Below are 24,137 nucleotides of genomic sequence, written 5' to 3'. Positions count from 1 at the left end.
GTAGGGTGTATTCAGTTAGCCAAACACACACAGTCGTGTGTTGGGACAACACTGGGCTGGCTTTACACCTGGAGTATACACCAAAATAAAGAACATCAAACATGAACACTGACATTCACACTCAAGATAGTCACAACTGGATTGAGGCGGGCTAGCTCTCATCCACAGAATGCCTTTGATAGGTCTAAAATTTTTCAAAATTGTCATGAAGTTCAAAGGCAACTCATGGCTTTTATATATTTAGGACTGGAGAAACGTCTCAGGACTCTGGTCAATTCTCTTGAAGAAACCCTTAAAATCTCTTTCATTTCAAACAATAACACTAGTCATAGTCACTGGACTTCAAATACAAACCAACACTGCAGAGTGAGAAGTGCGACACAGCACAGCAGACTAAGCAGAGCACTTAGCCCGGGCTCGGGGAGCTGAGGAAGGTTCCCAGAAAAACAGACCCGACGCTGAGAACTGAACCGTATGTGGGAGCTCACCAGGAGAACAGCAGACTGAGGCAAGAGGGACTTTCAGCCAAGTGTAGACTAACAACACAAAAGGCGATTGTTTAGAATCCTGCCCAAATCAGGGACGCCTCCTTTCTCTAGGCATCTACGTTGACTTATTTTATAATAATGGAGATAAACATTTTAGGGCATCTAGAGAGAGAGCCCAGCCAAAGGAAAATTCTACTGGTGCTTTTCTATTTTGATCTCGCCATTTTTTATCCCTCTGCTGGTGACTGGTCCCCCTACCTAGTGTCTTCCCTTCCTCTCTCCCTCCCTCTCTTCCTTCCTTTCCCAAGGTTTTCAGAAACCCACTTTCTTAGAAGGAAATACAGATGCCCACAACCTCTGGTGACAGGTCTGGGCCACTGCTTCCAAATGAGCAGATGCTGACTCTTATTACCTCTTCTGGAGAGAGAGGAAAGGCTGTGGTGGTATCTAATTGCCTCCATTATTTGTGTAAGATTCATCAGACAGGCTCTCTACTTTGTAATAAAAACATTAAAACAACACCAAGCATAACTTCTACAAAGGATTTCTCAGAAGAACCTGACAACTATTACATGTTTCCTCCCTTGTAGAAATACGTATAATGTATTTTTTGGAAGAGGGGCACACAGATCTGAGTGTGGTTTACTAATGGACAACACGTCACAGTAAAATGTCTTGCTTCTCACAAGAAAAGAAAGCATCATGACATGTTAAGTGTGAGGGGGACTTCTGGCTATAGAAGTACATTTTCCCAAGACTGTCACGCTGCTCAAGCAAGTAGTAGACGGATTTAAAAGGACTTTACAAAACAGAGTAAAGACTCTGGACTTTATTCTAAGAGCAATAGGAAGCCATTGGAGGATTTTTAGCATGAAAGTGATATAATCAGATTTGTGTTTCAGAAAAATCACACAAGCAGTACAGAAAATGGACCGCCAGGAGAGACAAGACCATACTATAAGACGGAAAACCATCTTACAGTAACTGAGGCCTAGTCTAGTCGCAGGAAGGAACAGAGAAAAGCACCCAGATAAGAGACGCTTACCAGGGAGAACACACTGTATTTAGTGTTTCGATCGAACCCAGTAAGAAAAGGAATAGAGAGGAGGTAAGGACGTTGCTCATGTTTCTGATTAGAGAACCAGAAGTGTTACGCCACCGTACACTGAAAGCGGTAACAGAGGAGGAGGAACATACTTGGATAAAAGGATAGGCTCAGCTTAGGGCATGGTGAGTACAAGAGACCTGGGGCATCTAAAAGAAGAGGTCCAATAGGCAGTGGGTGTGTGAGGAAGAGGTTAGGAAACAGGCCTGAGCTGAAGACATAGATGTAGAAACATCAACAGAGAGACAGTAGCTAAAGCCATAGAAATGGATGAGATAACCCAGGGAGGAGGAGAAAAGGACTGGGCCAAGGACAACAGGGATATGGGAGTGAAGGGTGGCTCAGTTGGCCTGTGGACATTCAACTGAAGAAAACATCGTGTACCCAGGGAGAAGTGGCATGAGTGCTGCTGAGATAAATCAGCAGACTGTAGCCCACCCATTCTGTTCTTAGCTGTCACTTCTAGGTTTAGTCTGCCATCTTCACAAAGACTATAGCCATCCAAAATAAATAAAAGCAGTCAAAACAAACTGGCAAAATCATTGTTCTCATTTTATTTAGTAGATTTGAAGCAGACACCATCTGTGCAGCCAAGCAATATACAAATACAAGAAATCATTCTTGTACCACAAACGCAATCCAAAAGTCGTATCAGGACAGCACAGACGGACAGTAACATTAGAGAGAATTTCAAAGTGCCATAAAACACAATGATTCTACCTTTTGGTTGCAGGCTTTAAAAATACTATGGTATATGTGGTTTTAAGATTCTAAATTGCAGTCATGTTCTTAAGCTAGTTTGTTTTTCTATTTAAGTGCTGACAGACAAAAAATACAGTTTCAGTCTAACATGCCATTTACCCTACTTTTAACTTTATTTGAGCCTTAAGGGTACTCTTGCAAAGCAACAAAAATGTGCAGAACTGAGGTCAATTAATAACTAGTTTCCAAAATCTACTGAACTTTTAACTGTACAATATCAAAATCCCTATGATTTGTAATGAGTAACAATAAAACTTGAAATTTTTCCAGTTTTGTCTAGGATTTCCCCAAAGATGAAGAACATACTAAGAAATTGCATGTGGTTCCTCTGTATGTCACAAATATATACAGTTCTTCACTAACAGTGACTCTATTGCTAGACCCCCACATGTAGACTACATTTTAGTAAAAAGGTTCCCAATTCAGTACTGAAACTGTTATCCACATCTAATTGCCTTCTTGGAGCAAAACTTATTTTCTGAGCCCCAGAATAGGTTTTATCCCTCAGTCAATACTTAACCCTCTGTCAAATAAAAGTTACTAACGGTATCACAAATACACTGTATCTCTGTGGCCCTGCAGTGCTCACACCCGGAATCCCAGCACTTTGGGAGGCTGAGGAAGGAGGATCGCTTGAGTCCAGGAGTTTGAGACCAGCCTGGGCAATAGAGTGAGACCTCAGCTCTAAAAAACATCAAAAAATTAGCCAGGCATGATGGCGTATGCCTGTGGTTCCAGCTACACGGGAGGCTGAGGTGGGAGAATCGTTTGAGCCTGGGAGGTTGAGGCCATAGTGGGCCACGTCCGTGTCACCGCACTCCAGCCAGGGAGACAGAGTGAGACCCTGCCTCAAACGTGCACACACACACACACACACACACACACACAATGGTATCTCTGTACACTCAAAACTCATCTCCTCAAAGTCTGTCCACGTCTGTCCATCATTCACTGGCAATGGATGTGTCATGGATGCCACACTTTTTACTATCAACTTAGTTTACCTTTGTTGGTATAATTTTCTGGCACTGTCTTCGTGAGCTGGTCCTTTCTCCCACAATGTATCATGAATTTCCAGAAGGAGGGACTTTATCAGTCATTTCTTTGTAAGGGTCTGCACACAAAAGCCACTTGATATTAGTGGCCAGCCAATTCTGTGGTCTCCCCAATATAGGGAATCAAAAGGAAATAAGTTCCTTAATATCTTGTTTCATATTTAAAAATCAGCAAGTAGCATATTTACCCCTACCTTCCTCACCTCAGCCTTCTATCCCTATCCACTGAAAAACTGGGATCATGAAATTTAAGCAGAAGGGAAATCTGGTAAGGATAAGATTAAGAAAAGGGAGGAAGTCTGAGGAATCCTAAATAGGGAGGAGAAAATAAGAAAGAATGATCAAAGTAAAAGTCTAAAAGGAAAATTTAAGCCAAAAATAATAAAAAGGAATAAAATGCCTAATAAAATACCTGATGAGGCAATGTCAGGTGATAACCAAGTAAAAGAAGTCTGTAGGAAATAAATACAATTTCTTTTTGTTTTGAGACAGAGTCTGGCTCTGTTGCCCAGGCTGGAGTGCAATGGCATGATCTCGGCTCAATGCAAGCTCCGATTCCTGGGTTCAAGCAATTCTCTTGCCTCAGCCTCCTGAGTATCTGGGATTACAGGCAACTGCAACCACACCCAGCTAATTTTTTTTTTTTTTTTTTTTTTTTTTTTTTTTGTATTTTTAGTAGAGACGGGGTTTCTCTTGCTCAAGTTGATCCCTAAACCACAAATGACAGGACAACTGACAATTTTAAAATCCCAGTCCAGGGATATGTGGTTATCCCACCCTGGTACTTGTTACACCAAATATTACTGCTCACGTCAGAATGAGAGGACCACCATCATTTACACTCACTGCCAAGAGACACATCAGCGACTGGGGGTTGGAGAGAGCCAGTGGCAAAGACATCTCTGCAGCAGGCCAAGGGCTTCACAAAATAAGTCTGGTGCTGAGGTTAAAACCAAATGCAATGAAAGAGAAATAAGACAGGGGAGGACGAGAAGACCAAATACAGCATCAGAGCGGGCTCTTTCTATATAAAGGGAAGGTAAACATCTGGAATTATTTGGTGGTGAGTGCCACCAAATTTAAGACTTTGTTCCTTGCTTGCAATTATTTCTCGGTTAAGACCACACAAAGAAAAAACAGACCTAAAGGCTAGAATGATGAAAAGTGGCTAAAGTCAGTATAACAATAACCATCAAAACACACACACACACACAAAATTGTTAAAGTAACAGGAGTTAACAGTGCACACAGAATATTCCTGACTGACTCAGATTTTCACCGTAAATTCTTAAATCAAATAAGGAAGTTGCAGAAAAATATTTATAATATAACATTTTTGTACAAAGCATTTATATGTGTGAGGACAGGAAGTCTTCAAAAATAAGTGCTGGTGCTATGAGGGATTTGTTGGGGTTTTTCGTTTTTTTGGTTCTGGGTTTTTTTTAGACAAGGTCTTGTTCTCTCGCCCAGGCTGGAGTGCAGTGGCACGACTGACAGAGGCTCACTGCAGCCTCGACCTCCTCCAAGCGATCCTCCCACCTCAGCCTCCCTAGTAGCTGGAACTAACTACAGGCATGCGCCATGCCCAGCTAATTCTTTAACTTTTTTCTAGAGCTGACGTCTCACTACGTTGCCCAGGCTGGTCTCAAACTCCTGGACTCAAGTGATCCAAAGTTCTGGGATTACAGGCGTGAGTCGCCACGCCCTGCCTGGGATTTGCTGTTGTACTTTTTCCCTGTGTTTTCCAATTTAATTGAAATAAAAATAACAACAGTCCTTAAAATAAAAGAAAAAAGGTCTTCCAAATCATTCCGTTTTTACCCTGAATTAAACGTGTTTAATTTAATGAATTTGCAAACAATGCCGTGAATGCAGAGCCCAGCTTTAGGAGAGCTGCCCCCACGAAGTGGAGAGAAGGGGCCACTGGCCAAGCCTAGTTTCATTCTGGTAGGAAAAAACACGAGTTTTAAAGAAAAATGGAAAGGTCTGAACCCGGCATCACTATTCACTAGTTCATTCAGTGAGCCAGGGCAAATGATGTGAAATTTCTGAGTGCCAACTTCCCTTCTCTTTGGGAGTGAAACAGAACCTATCTCAAAGGGCTGTTTTGAGGATTCTTGAGAACGGCTCCCACCTACGATGACACAGCCTGGTGGGGTAGGTTCCAGGGAGATCAGTGACCCTTCTGACCAAAATTATACTTTCTGTCATCTGAGGAAATAATCTGTTTCGAGAAATTCCAGAATGTAGGCTGCGTTCAGTGACCTGCCTTCAGCCTGTGAATCCTCAGACGCACCAGTGCTCAGCAGAGCAGTGGGGTTCTGACAGCTCCGTCTAAAGCACCTGTGCCCACCTCTTCTGGGAGAGAGCACAGCAACATTCAGCACAGCAAACCAGAGCAGCCCGGCTCACACATGAAGGCCTGCTTCCTGCCATTCTCTGTCCTACAAACACATCAGAAAGCCCAGTAGGGGTAGAAAACAGCTCTTCTGAGGGCCATACTGCAGAAGCACGGCCAGATGAATAGCATGATCACTGCAGACGCAGTTATAGACTCAGTATGCATATGACACTTTGGCAGAGTTCACATTATAATGGTTGTTTACTTCTTAGTGTAGTTTTAAAACCTTGAAGATGTCCACTACAAATTCTAGTATTCCTAAGTATGTCTTGAACCTGAAAAAGTTCAGACCCACTGCATTAAAAAAAAAAAGAGAGAGAGAGAGAGAGAGGGAGAGGGAGAGGTGTAAGGCAAGTATCCAGAACAGGGTTGTAGAGCCAGAATTTCTGCAAGGATGGAAAGGTTCTGGCTCTATCTGTCCATCCAATACTGTAGGCACCAGCTAGCTACATGTGGCTTCTGAACACGTGCAATATGGCTAATGCACCTGAGGAAGCGAATTTTGAATTTTATTTAATTTTAATTAATGTGAATTTAAATAATCAAATGTACCTACTGACTATAGCATTGGTCAGCACAGATCTAGAACCCTGGGTTAATAACTTGTGCTAACTCACAAAGGGTGATATGCAGATGAGTGAGCTAAGCAAACAGTCCAAAAGGAAAACACACACGCACGCCAGCACCATGTTAATATTCTCCTGTAATGCATGCAGTTCACCTTGATGAAGCTGTGGTTCTAGCTTGACCTCAACCTGTCTTAGTCAGCTTAGGCTGCCATAACAAAATATCACATACGTGGTGGCTTAAATAACAGAAATGTATTTTCTCACAATTTTGGAGGCTGAAAAGTCCATGATCAAGGTCCTGGCCTATTAGGTCCCGGTGAGAGCCCTCTTCCTGACTTGTATGTAGCAACTACCTGTGTCCTCACACGACCTCTTCTTTGTGCTCATGTTGGGAGAGATCTCTGTCTACTTCTTCTAAGGCCACCAATCCTATCGGATTAGGGCCCCACCCATAAGACTTAGTTTAGCCTCAATCCCTCCCCAAAGGCCCTATCTCCAAATACAGTCCCATTGGGGGACACAGGTTCAGCTTCAACTTATGAACGGGGGAGGGGTGGACACAATTCAGCCCATAACACAACCCTTTACTCTTCCTTAACTAGCTTTCTTGTAATGAGTTCCAATATGGAAGGGAAGATATAATCAATAAAAATTTTCTCAGAACAAAAAGACGGGAGTTTCCAGATTGAAAGGGCTGACCAAGTGCCCAAGAAAACGGATGAGGAGAGATCCACACCAGGCACATCATCAAGAAACTGTAAAAACACAGGAGGGTAGAAGGAAATTAAACAATGCCTCACAATTCCAAAGGAAAATGATTTTCAGTCTGGAATTCTATATCTAGACAAACTATCAATCAAATGTGACTAGAATAACTTCACATTCAACAGGCAGCAACTAGAAATAATTCACCTCCCATACATTCTGCTTTAGGAAGATACTAAATCATCTGCTCCACACCAAGAGGAGGGAGAAAACCAAGAAAGAAAATACAGTAAACAGAAGACCCAATATCAAGAAAGGATAGAAGGATGAATGACAGTGAAGGGAAATTCCAGGGCAACTGCAAAAAAGTTTTTAAACAGGAAAGGGAGGGGGTTCTTTGTATCTGCCCAGTTTTCTTCTCAAAATGTAACATTTTTAAAACGCCAAAAGAATTCAAAGAAACCTCTACAACCTCTTTTTCTTTTAAAAAGGGGGCCAGGAGTGGTGGCTCAGCCTGTAATCCCAGTACTTTGGGAGGTTGAGGCAGGAGATCATTTGAGCCCAGGAGTTCAAGACTAGCTTGGGCAACATGGGGAAACCCTGTCTCTACGAACAATGAAAAAAAAAAAAAAAAGGTGAGCGTGGTGGCGTGCACCTGTAATCCCAGCTACTTGGGAGGCTGAGGCACGAGACTCACTTGAACCTGGAAGGCGGAGGTTGCAGTGAGCCAAGATCATGCCACTGTACTCCAGCCTGGGCAACAGAGCAAGACTCCATCTCAAAAAAAAAAAAATGGAAAACAGAAGAAATAAGGCAGAGGTGAAGGCAAAAGATGCAGTCTGTTGTGTCCTTTATGCTGATGGGAACAGCCAAAGTTCCTCTGAAAAAGGTATCACCATATCAACTATGTGCCTCCACAGTTACCAACTTTAGATTACAATATGGTACTTGACAATGGTTGGCTTCAATTCTCCTTACTAGGAAACTAACAAAATTTCAAAAGCAAGTTTAAACAAGAGAAATTCAACTGTCTTTTGATAAATGCTCTCTCTCTTTAATAGAGCACTGAGGATAGCTTACAAACAGTCACTTAATTGCTCTATTATCCAATTTAGAGGCCTCCCCAAAAATCCAACAAAAAAAAATTCAGTAAAGGCAAATGGGATATTTTAATGCAATTACCAATAAACAAGCAAACAAAACAAAACCACCCCACATGTACAGCCATGCACAAGAATCAGGCCAAAGCCCAGTTACCCAGCGCTTCCAGTGGACCCCTGCATACTCTTAAATTTGACAAACATCATATAAGACTTAATTGGAAATCAGAGCAGAGAAAGTAACTTTAGAAATGACTATATGGCCAAAATGATACCTCACCAGATGTCACACTAAGTGGAAACGAAGAAGAAAAAAAACAGATTAAGACTCGTACAGGTTTTGAATGCCTGTCCTAGCTTGTCTAGATGAAAGACCAGACCACAAAAAATGTGCTTCGAATCACTTTAGAATAAAATTATTTCCTTAACTGCAGCATTCTAAAATGTCACACTAATACAATCCTTAAAACAGCAACTATTTTTAGCATCCTTTTATTTTTTAATTGAACAATGCAATTGGATTCCATTAACAGTTAATTTTTCCCAACTTTAATTCTAACAAAGTCATTTAAGTTAAATGACCATAAACACTAAAAGACTTATATTGTATTTCTGCATTCCTACAATTCAAAGGCAACAGGATCAAATGTTTTCAGGCTGTGAAAATACACGCCATACATCAGCTAAAAGTATATTTTATTCCAAAATTAGGAGTGAAAATAAAGCCCGCAAAGAAATGACTTCTCAGCCTTGAATTCGGTGGCATTAATATTAATGACAATCCCACTCATCTCAAAGGCATGTCTTAGAGTGTTTATGTTATGAAAACTGGGTCTGGAATGTCATCTTCAGTAAATTTGAAATTGTTTAACCTGAGGTTTTGCTAGATTTGTAACAGCTGCACTGGTGTTTACAACTGTAATAAGGTCTTGACAGCATGGCACTCCTTTACACATTTTTTAGATCTGGTTGGCACAAACATGTTGTACTGATCAACAAAAATGAGTTTGGTATCTCTCTATAGCTACATGTTTAGTCAGAATAAAGTTTTGTTTTGGATTAACATTGTACCATAAATGCATCAAGGACCCTCAGAAGTTTTACGGTATTGGTTACAGAAGAACAGGACAAAAACTTCCATTCATATACAAACATTTGGAAAATGACTCAGCTTGTGTTTGTGAAATTTGAATTTTGTTTGGGGAAAAGACATGCATATCAAACACACTGTGGATCTGATTTGCTTGCCGGCATTCACTGAGGGTTTCAGGGCACGTTACCAACCAGAAACTGGCTGGGCAGTATTCAGAGATTACATTGCTCCTAATGCCCCTATTTACACAGTAGAAAGACGCAACCGAAAGCCTAAGAGAGACTTGCATAAGAATGCTTCAATAGGAAGCTTCAGCCACCCTTGGACATCGAACTACTGGTGCAACCAAAAGAGCACCAGGCAGGAGTTAGTTTCCCTGGGTTACAGTCACCAGCCTTGCCGTTAAACTCAGTTTCCTTCTCTGTGAACACTCCAAAGAGAAGGTATTATTTAAGGCAAATGTTTTCTGCTAAAATCAGTTGGGTTTGGGTAACCAGAAATACCCGGCTCTTTTGATGACTGAAAAGGTTATCATCTCATAACAATGAAGACACATTTAAAAGCTGCACACACGATTAACCCAAGAAGCTCATCAGCAGCCATCCTCCTCTGGGTGATCTCTGGGGAATTCCTGAATTATGAGCCAAAGTAATTTTTTTTGAAAAAGCTTCATTCTATTTTTCTTTTCTAATTTTTATTTTATTTATTTTTTTAGACGCAGGGTTTCCCTCTGTCACCCAGGCTGGAGTGCAGTGGTATGATCACAGCTCACTGCACCCTCAACCTCCCAGGCTCAAGTGATCCTCCCATTTCAGCCCCCCAAGCAGCTAGGTCTGCAGCTGCATGTCACCACGCCCAGATAATTTTTGTATTTTGTGTAGAGACAAGCTTTCGCCATGTTACCCAGGCTCGTCTTGAACTTGTGGGCTCAAGTGATCCGCCCAGCTCTGCCTCCCAAAGTGCTGGGATTACAGGTGCTCAGCCCTATTTTTCTTTTTTTAAAATGCCTATCTTACCTTAGCACATATGGTTATTGTGAGAATCCCATATAATCTACACAAAAATACTTTGGAAAGTACAAAGCACTTTTAATAGGGCCATTACCCAAAGTAATGTTAGAAATAAATTAAGAAACCAAAAGAAGTAGTTTAAAAAAATGCTTATAAAACCAAAATCAACAGAACAAAAAGCTCTGATTTATAAAGGGTATATAGTATCTTACTGCTCCAGAATAATAATAATCTTTTCTACAGATATGAAACTTAGAAGTCCCCCAGAGAACCCTGATTAGTGCAGTAATTTCCCAAGTATGACAAATTTGTTCTGATCTGTCCACTTTTTTCTAAGTGTTAGTTTAACAACTGAATGCATTTCAAAATTATTCAAAACTTAGTAAATTACTTTAGACAAAGGTCATAAATTCGAATGTCCACAACAGATAAGTTAAATGACTAAGCAATTAGACAGGCTTGTGGCAACTCAAAAACAGCACTGTCCGAAGAAGACAGCCGGGGGTATAGCTCAGTGGCAGAGCATTTGACTGCAAAGAAGACAGTCAGGATTTCACTCCTGCCAGTTGCCGCTGGAAGGGAACTCAGACTTGGAGTTGCCGGACTGCCTGTCTCAGTCTGTTTTGTGCTGCTATAGGAGAATAGGTGAGACTCAGTGATTTACAAATAACAGAAACGTACCAGTTCCCAGTTCTGGAGGCTGGGAAGTCTAAGACTGAGGGGTCATATCACAATGGAAGGCATCACACAGTGACAGAGCACCAGAGGGCCAAACTCGCTTTTATAACAAACCACTCCCATGATAACAATATTAATCCATTCATGTTCATCAGTAATACCTCAGTAACAATATTTTTAAAATAATACATAGTCATTTCGTTATAGCCACTTTGGCCACAAAACAACATAGCCTAAAGTGGTTCTGACCAAGTACCAGAATATTTTCAAACACTTGTCCTATTTTCACCATTTTGCCTCAAAAATAGATAATTTCTTAAAAACTCAAATTATTTTTAAATTAAACAACTTCGGCTTTAAATTTTAAAACTTAGTTGTTTTATTTTTAAATGAAACAACTGCTCGTGTGTGTGTGTGTGTGTGCGCACGTGCACAATGGCCCAATCTCAGCTCACTGCAACCTCTGCCTCCCGAGTTCAAGCGATTCTCGTACCTCTGCCTCTCAAGTAGCTGGGATTATAGGCACGCACCACCATAACAGGCTAATTATTTTTGTATTTTTATTAGAGGCAGGTTTCACCATGTTGGCCAGACTGGTGTCTAACTCCTCACCTCAAGTGATCCACCCACTTTGGCCTCCCAAAGTCCTGGGATTACAGGCAGGAGCCACCTTGCCCAGCTGACCTGCATCCTTGATCACCTGGACTCAATTGATCCACCTGCCTCAGCCTCCCGAAGTGCTGCGATTATAGGCATGAGCCACCACATCCGGCCTAGACTTAAATTATTTTAAAACCAAAAAGACTTAGTACAATTTTAGGCAAACATTAGATGAGTACAGCACACACGTGTAGAACTAAATAAAGATACCAGAAACTCTGATATAATGAAACAAATTTCTAGCTTTTAATACCTTCAAAGGAATGTCACTACCAAAATTCGAGATATTTTTAATGGCAGGCACAGTGCCTGCCTCATGCCTGTAGTCCCAGCTACTCGGGAGGCTCAGGTGGGAGGATCACTTGAGCCCAGGAGGTCAAGACTGCAAGGAGTTATGATTGCACTACTGCACTCCAGCCTGGGGGACACAGTGAGATGCATCTCTAACAAAGAAAAAGACACTTGTATTGCACTTTTCTTCCTTACAACTTCAGACTATAATAAAACTGATTTTAAGATAAAATAAAATCAATCATATTATACCATTTCATATAAAAATATTTGCATGTTACTCCTAAAACTGGCTGCATAGTTTCAAAAAGTCACCACTAATCAAAATACTTATCATCAAGTAAAACTTTCAGTAGCTTTGACAATTTTTTAGCATAATGACTAAAAAGTCGAATGGTACTAGTCAGAATCAGAAACAGAAGATATTCTTTTGGGTGCCAAATACTGCAGAAAATACTACTTCATAAACAAAATGCATGCTGTTACACCACTAATACAGGGTTACTCACTCTTACGGCCTATGATTAGAAATTCCTAGCTAACAGCTTCAAGCAAAAGCAGCAATTCGATATCATTTGTACAAATCTATGTTTTATATAGTGTTTTATTATAACCTTTGCTATGTAGCGGTAGATAGGTGAAGGAATCATTACAATCCATGTTGGACAAGGTCATGTTTGGGTACACCAAATTCAGAAAGCTAGGGCTAAATATAACTGATTCCTTCAGACAAGTGTCTTACCAATCAATTACAATGTATAATCTGCATATATTGTAAATTACCAAATACACACTAAGAATTACAAAATTATACTATATCACCTAGGATGCCTTTGGTTTCTAGTAATTGAAAACCCAACTCTATTCATCAAGATAAGCTAAGCTACGATGTAGTAACTTTTTTCTCATACTGTATGTCCAATATGTTATGTGGGACATACGTGTTTGTGGGGTGGGGCTGGTGTTCTACTCCACAGTCACTCATGGATCCAGATGACAGGTGCTCAGACATCTCAACACCTAGCCTCTATAATCACCACAGCAAAAAGGAGAGACAGCTAGGTCAGGAATCTGCTACTAAATGCTTCTACCTGGAAACAACCTGCTTAAAACCTATTGGCTAGAACAATCACAATGTCCTACCTAGCTGCAAATGAACTTGGAAATGTGAGGGAAGATATAAATATTTAGTAAGCATTAAATGTCCCTGCTGCACCAAGCAAAACCAGCTAAAACAATAACAGGAGGCCAGGCATGGTGGCTCACACCTCTCATCACAGCACTTTGGGAGGCCCAAGCAGGAGGACAGCTTGAGGCCAGGAGTTCAAGACCAGCCTAGGCAACATAGCATGACCCTGTGTCTACAATAATAATAATAATTAATTAGCCAGACACTGTGGTGCACACCTGTAGTCCTAGTTACTCAGGTGGCTGAGGTGGGATGATTGCTGGAGCCCAGGAGTTTGAGGCTGCAGTGAGCTATGATCATGCCACTGCACTCCTGGTTGACAGGGCAAGACCCTGTCTCAAAAGAGAAAAAAAAGGGGGGGGGGAATTTGTTGGTTCAAGAAACTGGCAAGTCCAAAAACAGAGCAGACTTCACTATTGATCTATCTCTCCATCCTGCTTCCCTCATGATAGCAAAACAGCTTTAGCCATTACAGAAGTCACATCATATCCATACCACCCAAAAACAGAGTACATACTTCTGTTCCAGCATTCCAAGTAAGAGACGGACCTCAGATATATTCAGACTAGACTTGCTTGAGCTTATGCCCAACTCTAACCCATGACTGTGACAAATCAACAAAACAGACTCCTTAAACCCATCAAAGTCCACCGCCAGGAGCTAGAGGTAGGATCAATGTTCCCCAGAGCCCACACAATCGGGACTACTAAACCCCCAGGAGCTAGAGGTAGGATCAGTGTTCCCCAGAGCCCACACAGTCGGGACTACTAAACCCCCAGGAGCTAGAGGTAGGATCAGTGCTCCCCAGAGCCCACACAGTCGGGACTACTAAACCCCCAGGAGCTAGAGGTAGGATCAGTGCTCCCCAGAGCCCATACAATCGTGACTACTAAAAGAAAATCTAGGGTATGTTATGACAGAGAAGGGAGAAAAGGATGCTGGCACTCAACAGACATCAATGCAGTTATATAATAAAAAAGAATATACACTAAAGAAGTTGGTTAAGAGTTGTGGAAACAGGCATATATACGTAAGGCAATAATATGAACTGCAGTGCACAAGGACAGAGGAAAAGTCATTATGCATAACCACAAATGGTCATCAATAAATAAGGAGTTGGCCAGGCGTGGTGGCTCATGCCTGTAATCCCAGCACTTTGGGAGGCCGAGGCAGGCGGATCACGAGGTCAGGAGATCGAGACCATCCTGGCTAACACGGTGAAATCCCATCTCTACTAAAAATAAAAAAAATTAGCTGGGCGTGGTGGCAGGTGCCTGTAGTCCCAGCTACTCAGGAGGCTGAGGCAGGAGAATGGCGTGAACCCAGGAGGCGGAGCTTGCAGTGAGCTGAGATCGTGCCACTGCACTCCAGCCTGGGAGACAGAGCAAGACTCTGTCTCAAAAAAAAAAAAAAAAAAAAAATCAGGAGTTAACAAGGAAATCTATTGAGTACTGCAATTGAATGTACAAGCATAATTACAAAAATAGGATTAGGCTAAGTATGAGGCCTTATAATGTGATTGCTTCAAATAAACAACAACAACCAACAAAAACAAAATGACAACAAAAAGGAACCAGCCCCATAGGAGGGTGTTGGAAGTCACTAAGGTAAATGGCACCTCTAAAATCTTACAAAAGAAACAAAAGTGGCTGGCAAGTCCATACCTTTGAATGGACCCAGGTAAAGAAGGAATCGCAGACAAAGTCATAGCCCCCCCCCACCACCTTTTTTTTTCTCCCAGAGATAGGGTCTCACAATTTTGCCCAGGATAGACTTGAACTCACAATCTTCTAGCCTCAGCCTCCCAAATAGTTGGAACTACAGGTGCACAGCACTGCACCCAGCCAAATTCATACTGTTTAAATAAAGTCGCCTCTGAATCTGTGTGTGTGTGTGTGTGTGTGTGTGAAAAACTGCAGCCTCAAACTGTCTTATGGGTAGTCACCAGAGTAACAGATCTCAGATTCCACTAAAATAGCTAAATGTACATAAAATGTTTATATTATACATAAAATGTTTCTGAATTACAAAAGCGTCATTGGGGCTCTAGAGGAAAATGAAAACACAAGCCCCAGAAATCTGAAAAAAGAAAAACAGGGGTGAAAGATAATGAGAAGTATAGTCACATCTAGTCAGGTCATCTGGGAACCTTCCACTGGATGCCATAAGGCCAACCACAGTTCTAACCTGTCCTCTTCTCCCCTCCTAATCCCTGACCCCACTTTCCATGATAATCTGTTTCTAATTTGCAAAGGCATGGAAAGGCAGTTTCATCACTTCATAAAAGCCTGACACGCTCTCACCCAAACGTGTCTTTTGCCACGTGGAAGTGGGAGTAACCTTAGGATTAACTTTCACAATTCAAGAAAATGAAGAGACTAAATACTCTCACCACTCGTGATTTATTGAGGAATGTCAGAGCAAAGGTGATAAATCAGTCTGGGTCCAGTCAGTAAAAAGAAACCGCATAATAATTTGAATAAAGAAAGTCAACTATAAAGAGTTATTGCTACTGTTGTCATTTTTTTCTTTTTAGAGAGAGGATCTCACTCTCGCTTAGGCTGGAACGCAATGATATAATCATGGCTCCAAGCAGCCTCGACCCCCTGGGCTCAACGATCCTCCCACATCAGCCTCCGTAGTAGGTGGAACTACAGGCACGCACGCACACACCACCATTCCCAGATAATTTTGTGTTTTCTGTACAACAGGGATTTTGCTATGTTGCTCAGGTTTGTCACAAACTCTCAGTCTCAAGTAATCCTCCCAAGTCCTACGGCCTGCCAAAGTGCTGGGATTACAGGCATAAGTCACCATGTCCAGTCAAGAACTATTCACTGTAACAGGACTGGAGTAACAAGGTGTTGGCTAGTCAGAAGTAAACAGAATTCTACAAAATAGAGGAATAGCAGATATAAGAAGCCACTGCCCCTAGGGCTGAGGCGGGTGCCCTAAGGAAAAATACCCGCTTCTTCCCAGAAAGGGGACCAAGAACTTTTTGGAGGGAGCACAGCCATGGCTCACTGAATAGGAGAGAGGTCTCCGTGGGTGCTGCACCAGCACAACTTGCTAGAAAACCACCTTTGGTAACCTGCCAGAAATCAGTCCTCTAGGGCGCCAGGAAAAGGTGTTCACAGGGAGCTGTCCCACAGAGACTCAGTTACAAAATTGCTTGAAGGGGATGCTGGGGCACACAGCTGACCACTGGGTGCGGCTGATCACGGCGCACTACAAGAGCCTGCACTGGGGAAGATGCACACCACAGAAGCCGGCGCTGCAGAAGCACCTATGCCAAGGACCCAGCGCTGGAGATGTGCACACGCCTGGGAACAGGCGCTGGGGCGGCACCCAAGCCCGGCAGCCAGCGCTGGGGAAGCGGCACACCCCAGGGAGGTAGCGCTGGCAAAGCACACTCACCAGGAGTGGGCGCTTAATTAAAAGCCCGCACACACTCCGGGAGCTCAGCACTGGAGAAGCGTCACGTGTGTACCTGGGAACCAGTGCTGGAGAAAGTGCGTGGGAGCTGGCGTTGGAGAAGGCGCGCGCGCACGTGCACAAGCTCGCTCTGGAGGAGTCACGGCCACGCGCGTGTACGACAACCTGCACTGGAGAAGTCACATGCACGCGTGCACTGAAGAAACTGAATTTGTAATTTTAAATTTCACTATAAAGAAATATCCACGGCTGGGCGCGGTGGCTCAAGCCTGTAATCCCAGCACTTTGGGAGGCCGGGGCGGGCGGATCACGAGGTCAGGAGATCGAGACCATCCTGGCTAACACGGTGAAACCCCGTCTCTACTAAAAATACAAAAAATTAGCCGGGCGTGATGGGGGCGCCTGTGGTCCCAGCTACTCGGGAGGCTGAGGCAGGAGAAAGGCGTAAACCCGGGAGGCGGAGCTTGCAGTGAACCGAGATCGCACCACTCACTCCAGCCTGGGAGACAGAGCAAGACTCCGTCTCAAAAAAAAAAAAAAAAAAAAAGAAATATCCATGAACTGATGACTTTGTGAGTGAATTCTATCAAACATTTAAAGAAAAAAATACCAATCCTTCACAAATTCTGAAAAAAGAGGAGGGAACACTCCCATTATAAGATGCCAGTATTACGATAATACCAAAGCCAAAGACATCGCAAGACAAAATATTACTAATATTACTCATGAACATAATACAAAAATCCTAAACAAAATATTATTAAACCAAATCCAGCAATACGTAAAAAGGGTTATATAACATGACCAAATGGGATTTAGAATGCAAGGTTAGTATAAATACACAAATCAGTTAATAAATCATATTGATAAAGGAATAAAACCAGTCATCTCAATAGATGCAGAAAAGCAACATTTCTAACATTTGTTCATAAGAATTCTCAACAGTCTAGTAATAAAAGGAAAATCCTTCAAGCTGATAAAGTGCATTTGTGAAAAACTTACAGTTAGTATCATATCTAACAGTAAAAGATTAAATGTTTTCCCCCTAAGATGAGAAATAAGTTAATAATATACACTCCATGTCTATTCAGCAAACTGCTGGAGGGTCAAACCAGGCAAAAAATAAATTAATCAGGGAAAAAAGAAATTAAAGGTATCCACATGGAAAGAAAAGAAATAAAACTGTCTTTATTGGCATGATGCCGTATGTAAAAAATCCTCTGTAATTCACAAAAAACTGGAAGTAATCATCAAGTTCAACAACGAAGGTTGTAAGATACAAGATTAATAAATCAAGTGCATGTTTATATACTAACAACAATCCATAATGAAATTTTAAAAATAATTCGGCTGCTCGGCTGCTCTGTCTATGGAGTAGTCATTCTCTATTCCTTTGCTTTCTTAATAAACTTGCTTTCGGCCGGGCGCTGAAAGCAAGATTACTGGGTTACAAAGATTACAAAGTGCTGGGATTACTCACACCTGTAATCCCAGCACTTTGGGAGGCCAAGGCGGGCGGATCACGAGGATCACGAAGTCAGGAGATTGAGACCAGCCTGGCTAATACGGTGAAACTCTGCCTCTACTAAAAATACAAAAATTAGCAGGTGCCTGTAGCCCCAGCTACTCAGGAAGCTGAGGCAGAAGAATCACTTGAACCTGAGAGGCGGAGATTACAGTGAGCTGAGATCATGCCACTGCACTCCAGCCTGGGCAAACACAGAGGGACTCTGTCTCAAAAAAAAAAAAAAAAAACAAAAAAAAAAAACAAACAAACACTTGCTTTCGCTTTATCGATAAAAAATTTTAATGAAATTTTAAAAATTCAATTCACAACACCATCAAAAACACTTCAAAATTAATTTACAAAAGGGCAAAATTTGTACACTGAAAATTACTAAATATTGTTGAGAGAAATTAAAGATCTCAACAAATGGAAAGAGATTTCATGGTTCACGGTGAGATGGCAATTCTCCCCCAAATAGTTATGCAAAATTAAATGCAATTCCTACAAAGTCTATCACAGCAGGTTTTTTGAAAAAAATGACAAATTGATACTAAACTTTATATGGAAATGTAAGGAACCCTGAACAGCCAAAAGAATTTTGAAAATGAAGAAAAACATTAGATAACTTATACTACCTTGATATGAACTTATAAACATACACTTGATTTATTAATCTTGTATCTTACAACCTTCGTTGTTGAACTTGATGATTACTTCCAGTTTTTTGTGAATTACAGAGGATTTTTTACATACGGCATCATGCCAATAAAGACAGTTTTACTTCTTTTCTTTCCATGTGGATACCTTTAATTTCAAAACTTACTATAAAGCTGTCATAATCGAGACAGTGTGATGCTGATATAAAAGGCATACAGGCCTCTTGCCCTCAGTCCCGTATTAAACTTGAGTTAGAAGATGCCAATCTCAAAATGAAGGCAAAACCATTGCCTGCTAGCCCCCAGTCCAACTTCGGTGGCCAATCTGAATTATCATTTTTTTTTTTTCCAGACACGGTCTCAGTCTGTTGCCCAGGGTGGAGTGCAGTGGTGCAATCACAGTTCACTGTGTCCTCGACCTCCTGAACTCAGGTGATCCTCCACCTCAGCCTCGGGACTAGCTGAAACCACAGCCCCACTCACTATGCCCAGCTAATTTCTTAACTTTTTGTAGAGACAGGGCTCTCTCTGTTGCTCGAGCTGGACTCGAACTCCTGGGATCAAGTGATCCTTCCACCTCAGCCTCCTAAAGTGCTGGGATGACAGGCATGAGCCACCATGCTCTGCTTGTTATCTGAATTGTCTTTCCTTCTCCACTTCTGCATTTTTATTAAAACACTGCAAAAATTGAATGTACTTCTCCTGTCTGTATTCTTTCACATTAAGTCAATCACTCAAGATCCATAAACAAGACAGAGAACACACATATCCCAGTCTAAAATAAAACTTTTTAAAATCATTTGGTGCTCATTTCCAGCCTGATTTGAGGCCCTACCACTACCAACTTGGAACTACCACCCATGTGAGTTTCCTTTGGCTCTCTCCATGGCCCAGATAATCAATCCAACTTTCTACTGGACAGGCTGGTCTCCCTGTAGCTGGTTTTCATAAACACGAAATTCGTATAATTGTTATTGGAACTACTAGCTGAAATATGGAACTCGTTAAAAGTACCATTTATTTTCAAATGTACATGCACAGTTGCACATACATGCAGCAACACATCCTCCACATCCAGCCAATCAATCAAGTTAATGCTTTTTATTAGAGAACAGAACAAAAAATACCAATATAGAGCCTGCTTGTCTTTTCTGAGGTCTTGGTAAATGTTTTTCAAGAAATCAAGAGAGAATATGACCTCATAAAGCAAAAATAAATTCGAATGTAGAATATACAAAGTATAATTAGTCCAATTCTCAAGAAGCAGGATCTTTTACTGGGGGTAGTGAGCTGGTGAAAAAGACCTCTGATATATCTAGGAAAACAAATTCTTTTTTGATGCAGCCTTTCTTGTGCATGAATAATGTATATGAGTGCTTATTTCCAGGTGACTCTGGTACAGCACATTACATTGAAACATCAATTTAAGTTTAACGTATAAAGTCGCAATGAACATGTTTTCTATCTAAGCTTATGTAATGAATGATCTCAACACATGGTATGAATTCTATCGCTTGTAACAACCCTTGAGGGGAGTAAGAAGAAAACGATCTGTCTGAGGGCATATCACTGACAGTGATTGACAGCCACAAAGAGCTGAAGTTGGGTGGCCCGAAAGTGCTCTGCTCATTTGATAAATGCTAAGTCAAATCACATCACAGTTTAGATGCATTAAACGGGGCACAGGTTAGAATAAAACCAGGTGCCCGGGAGTTTTCCAAATTTCAGATTAGAACAAAAGTCCAGGCACATACAGGTCTTTGCTAGAAAACTCCTTGGTCTCTTCCCTGAAGATTCTGGTGCCCAATTTCCCATGTTATAAAACTCCAAATCTTTTCCCCCATTCGCTGCGCTGGACACGTAAGATTACAGAGGGTTCGTAGTTGCAAACGCACCCACCTAAAAAATTTAAAAGAGCAAAACCAACCAACAAACAGCACCTGAAAAATCTCTCACGGGCTTCGAAGGAGATGTGGCCTGGCGTCCACAAAAAGAGCGAAGGGAAGACACTGGCCCCCGCGAACCCGCCTCCCTCCGGGAAGGAAAGGCGGAGGGCGGGAGGGCAACACCGCGCCCCTCCCGGCGCCCCGGCGACTCGGGCTGGGGGGCAGGGGTGCGAGGGCCGGGGAGGACAAGGCCCGCCGTCGAGGGCGACCAGCTCAAACGGGCGAGCTTTTCACGGCTGCCACGGGTCCGAGGCGGAGAAATTCACCTTCGCTCCTGTCCTTCGAAGAGGACATAGCCGCCTGCGCTCAATGAACAAAAACCACCAAAACGCCACTCCCGGCTCCCGCCTCCCCGGGGGCTCCCTCCGCGAGACCCCAGCGCCGGCTCCCGCCCCGGCTCGCCCCGCCCCGCCCCGCCCCTCGGGCTGGCACCGCCCGCCACCTCCCGCCTCTGCCTCAGCCCCGGCCTCAGCCTGCGCCGGCGGGAACCCCTCTCGCCCACCGCGAGGCCCGCCGCGCCCACCCGCTCTCGCGAGCCTTCCCGCGCCCCTCGCCGCCTCCTCCCGCTCCGCCGCTGACGTGTCGGCCAGACCCCCGGGGAAGCCTCCGCCCTCGCCGCCTCCTGCGGCCTGCCGCTTACCGGGTGGTCCTCGCGGGAGCTGCTTCAGCAGTTTGGGCAGCGGCGGAAAGGAAGCCACCGCCCGGGACCTGTGGCTTGAAAATTTGGCTTTGCCTCGGATTGGCTTTTCGTTTTGAGGGTTTTGGAATTTTCCCGCGGTGGCTCGGCAGCGGGGCTGCGCGCGCACACGTGTGAGCGGTGCATTCTGGGGCCTGGCGAGCGGCCTCGCGGGAAAATTCCGACGAATCTCGGGTCCGTGGGGCGGGGCGGGCGCGTCCGGGACGCTGGCGGAAGTGGGCCCGGCTGGGGCGGGCGCTGGGTGCGCGGAGTCGGTACCGCTCGGGTGTTCCCGGGCTCGCGAGGAGGCCCCGCGGGGAGCAGCCGCGGCAGCGCCCGCGTAGAAGGGGCGCTGGCTTCTTCCATGGTCTGTTCAAAGTGTAGGGGAGATAAAACGGAAATTACTTCTTTGGAAGAAAAGTTGAGTTTTTCTCAACGGGGTAAAACCTCTAAAGATTGTCTAACTGCGTTCTCAGCGACACCCACAAAAAAGCCATCTTCAGTTAAGGATTTCCCCGGCCGCGCGTCAGTTCCATCCAGTGTGTGGTCGGGTTCAAGTCAGTTCAACGCTGCACTTAAACCACCCAAACAAATACTAATAGAATTGTCTCCAAACTCCCGTTTATGACAATGGCATTAGCTTGTGTTGGTGAATTCTCTTTTCAACTAGAATCTGACGAATTAAGCTTTAAAATGCCTTAAATCAATGCCTCATAACCATAAATCATAATCATAAAACTACAGCTTGGGCCGGGCGCGGTGGCTCACGCCTGTAATCCCAGCACTTTGGGAGGCCGAGGCGGGCGGATCACGAGGTCAGGAGATCGAGACCATCCTGGCCAACACGGTGAAACCCCGTCTCTACTAAAAATACAAAAAATTAGCCGGGCGCGGTGGCGGCGCCTGTGGTCCCAGCTACTCGGGAGGCTGAGGCAGGAGAATGGTGTGAACCCGGGAGTCGGAGGTTGCAGTGAGCTGAGATCGCACCACTGCACTCCAGCCTGGCGACAGAGGGAGTCTCCGTCTCAAAACCAAAAAACTACAACTTCACATATACGTTCAAAAACACTACAGGTGGGGTGCGGTGGCTCACAATCCCAATCCCAGCATTTTGGGAGGCCGACGCAGGTGGATCACCTGTGGTCAGGAGTTTGAGACCAGCCTGGTCAACATAGCAAAAAACCGTCTCTACTAAAAATACAAAAATTAGTGTGTACTCCCAGCTACTTAGGAGGCTGAGGCAGGAGAATTGCTTGAACCCAGGAGGCGATCGAAGGTTGCAGTAAGCCAAGATCACACTACTGCACTCCAGCCTGGGCAACAATGCGAGACTCCGTCTCAAAAAACACCACCACAAAGCTATGTGTGCTTGTAATAAAAATAGCTCTCAAGTATTTAAACACTTCCAACTATTCCTATGGTGAAGAAATACCCATTTTACCAATGAATACTTTCAATTCAGAGACTAATTTGCAGAGGTTATACATTTGTAAGTGATACAATAAGTATGTAGCATAGCGGTAGCAACAATCTTTTTAAGAATTAAAGGTAGTTACAAAAAGGAACCGATCCAGAGGTTGAGACAAAACTGGCAGAATCTGCAACTGCATTAAGGAATTCGGTGTTTAAATCCATTCTTGAAACTATTCCCTGCCAGTTAAGGAAGTCGGTGCTTTTTGATTGTTTTTTAATTTTAGATTCCGGGGCGGGTACACGTGCTTGTTTGTTACATAGGTATATTGTGTAATGTTGGGGATTAGGCTTCTGGTGTACCTGTCACCCAACTATTGAACATTGTACCCAATAGGTAATTTTTCAGCCCTCACCTCCCTCCCACCCTCTCCCTTTTTGGAGTCCCCAGTGTCTTGTTATTCCCATTCTTATGTGCATGTATACCTATCGTTTAGCTCCCACTTATGAGAACATGCAGTATTTGATTTTCTGTTTCTGAGTTTGTTCACTTAGGATGATGGCCTCCAGCTCCATCCATGTTGCTGCAAAAGACATGATTTCATTCTGTTTTACAGCAGAGAGGTCGATGCGTTTCTGATGTGTGCATAGTGTGACGTGGATAAATCAAAAGCAAGTCCTGGGTAGGGAGATACATGCCTGAGGGGCACGCATCGTGGTACCTTGACCATGAGAAAGTCACCTCTGTGGTAACAAATCGAGAGTGAGCTAGTGTTTAAGTTCTGCATTTACCAGCAAAGGAAGCAAGTCAAGTATGTATTTCTTTAGAGAAACTATCGATTTTGGTACCCACATCCTTTTACATATTTGCTGAAAAATCATTTTTAGTGTTTGTTAATGATTGATGTCTTGCCATATCCCAATTTTCTGTCTTTAGTTCAGTGGTTAATAAAGAATTGCTAGGCTCATCCAACTTTGCAGTATATGACATGACACCATGTTTAGGCCTCATTTAGACCTAAATGGGAAGCATACATAGCATAAAGATCCAAACTTAAATTTATAGGGATTCATTTTGCCTGGCATTCATATACATGGACCTATCTTAATAATATTTTAAGCAATAATGAGATGTTCACTTTGTAAAATGCCCGGAAAGTTTCCAGAGAAACAGATACTTCAATACAAACCCTCTTTTTAATTGAATCATAAAATTGATTATGGGTGATCCGGGGTGTGGGTGTGTGTGTGTATGGGGTTTGATTTGTTTGAGACTGGGTCTCACTCTCACCCAGGCTGAAGTGCAGTGGTGCAAACACAGCTCCCTGCAACCTCGACCTTCTGCGCTCAAGCAATCCAACGGCCTCAGAAGCACCCAAGTGTTGGAGTTACAGGCGTGGG

The 24,137-nt window shown here is 43.1% G+C and overlaps 1 protein-coding gene across 34 annotated transcripts in view; it reads right to left on the bottom strand.

Moving 5' to 3' along the window:
• Positions 1-21,476, bottom strand: part of FANCC (FA complementation group C) — a 221,913-nt gene extending 200,437 nt beyond the window's left edge. For 30 of the 34 annotated variants that reach the window (XR_012424987.1, XR_012424988.1, XR_012424989.1 and 27 more), the window contains exon 1: positions 21,291-21,476. The gene's annotated coding sequence lies outside the window, so the exon portion shown is untranslated. Of the gene's footprint in view, positions 1-20,644; positions 21,056-21,290 lie in introns of those variants that run through there. The other 4 variants (XM_074018019.1, XM_074018033.1, XM_074018044.1 and 1 more) reach the window with 1 other exon arrangement.
• Positions 21,477-24,137: the final 2,661 nt, after the last annotated feature.

The sequence above is a fragment of the Macaca fascicularis genome, chromosome 15 (genome assembly GCF_037993035.2).
Source record: "Macaca fascicularis isolate 582-1 chromosome 15, T2T-MFA8v1.1".
Classification (NCBI taxonomy): Eukaryota; Metazoa; Chordata; class Mammalia; order Primates; family Cercopithecidae; genus Macaca; species Macaca fascicularis.
Note: the sequence above shows the minus strand (reverse complement) of the source record. Positions and strands in the feature narration are given on the sequence as shown.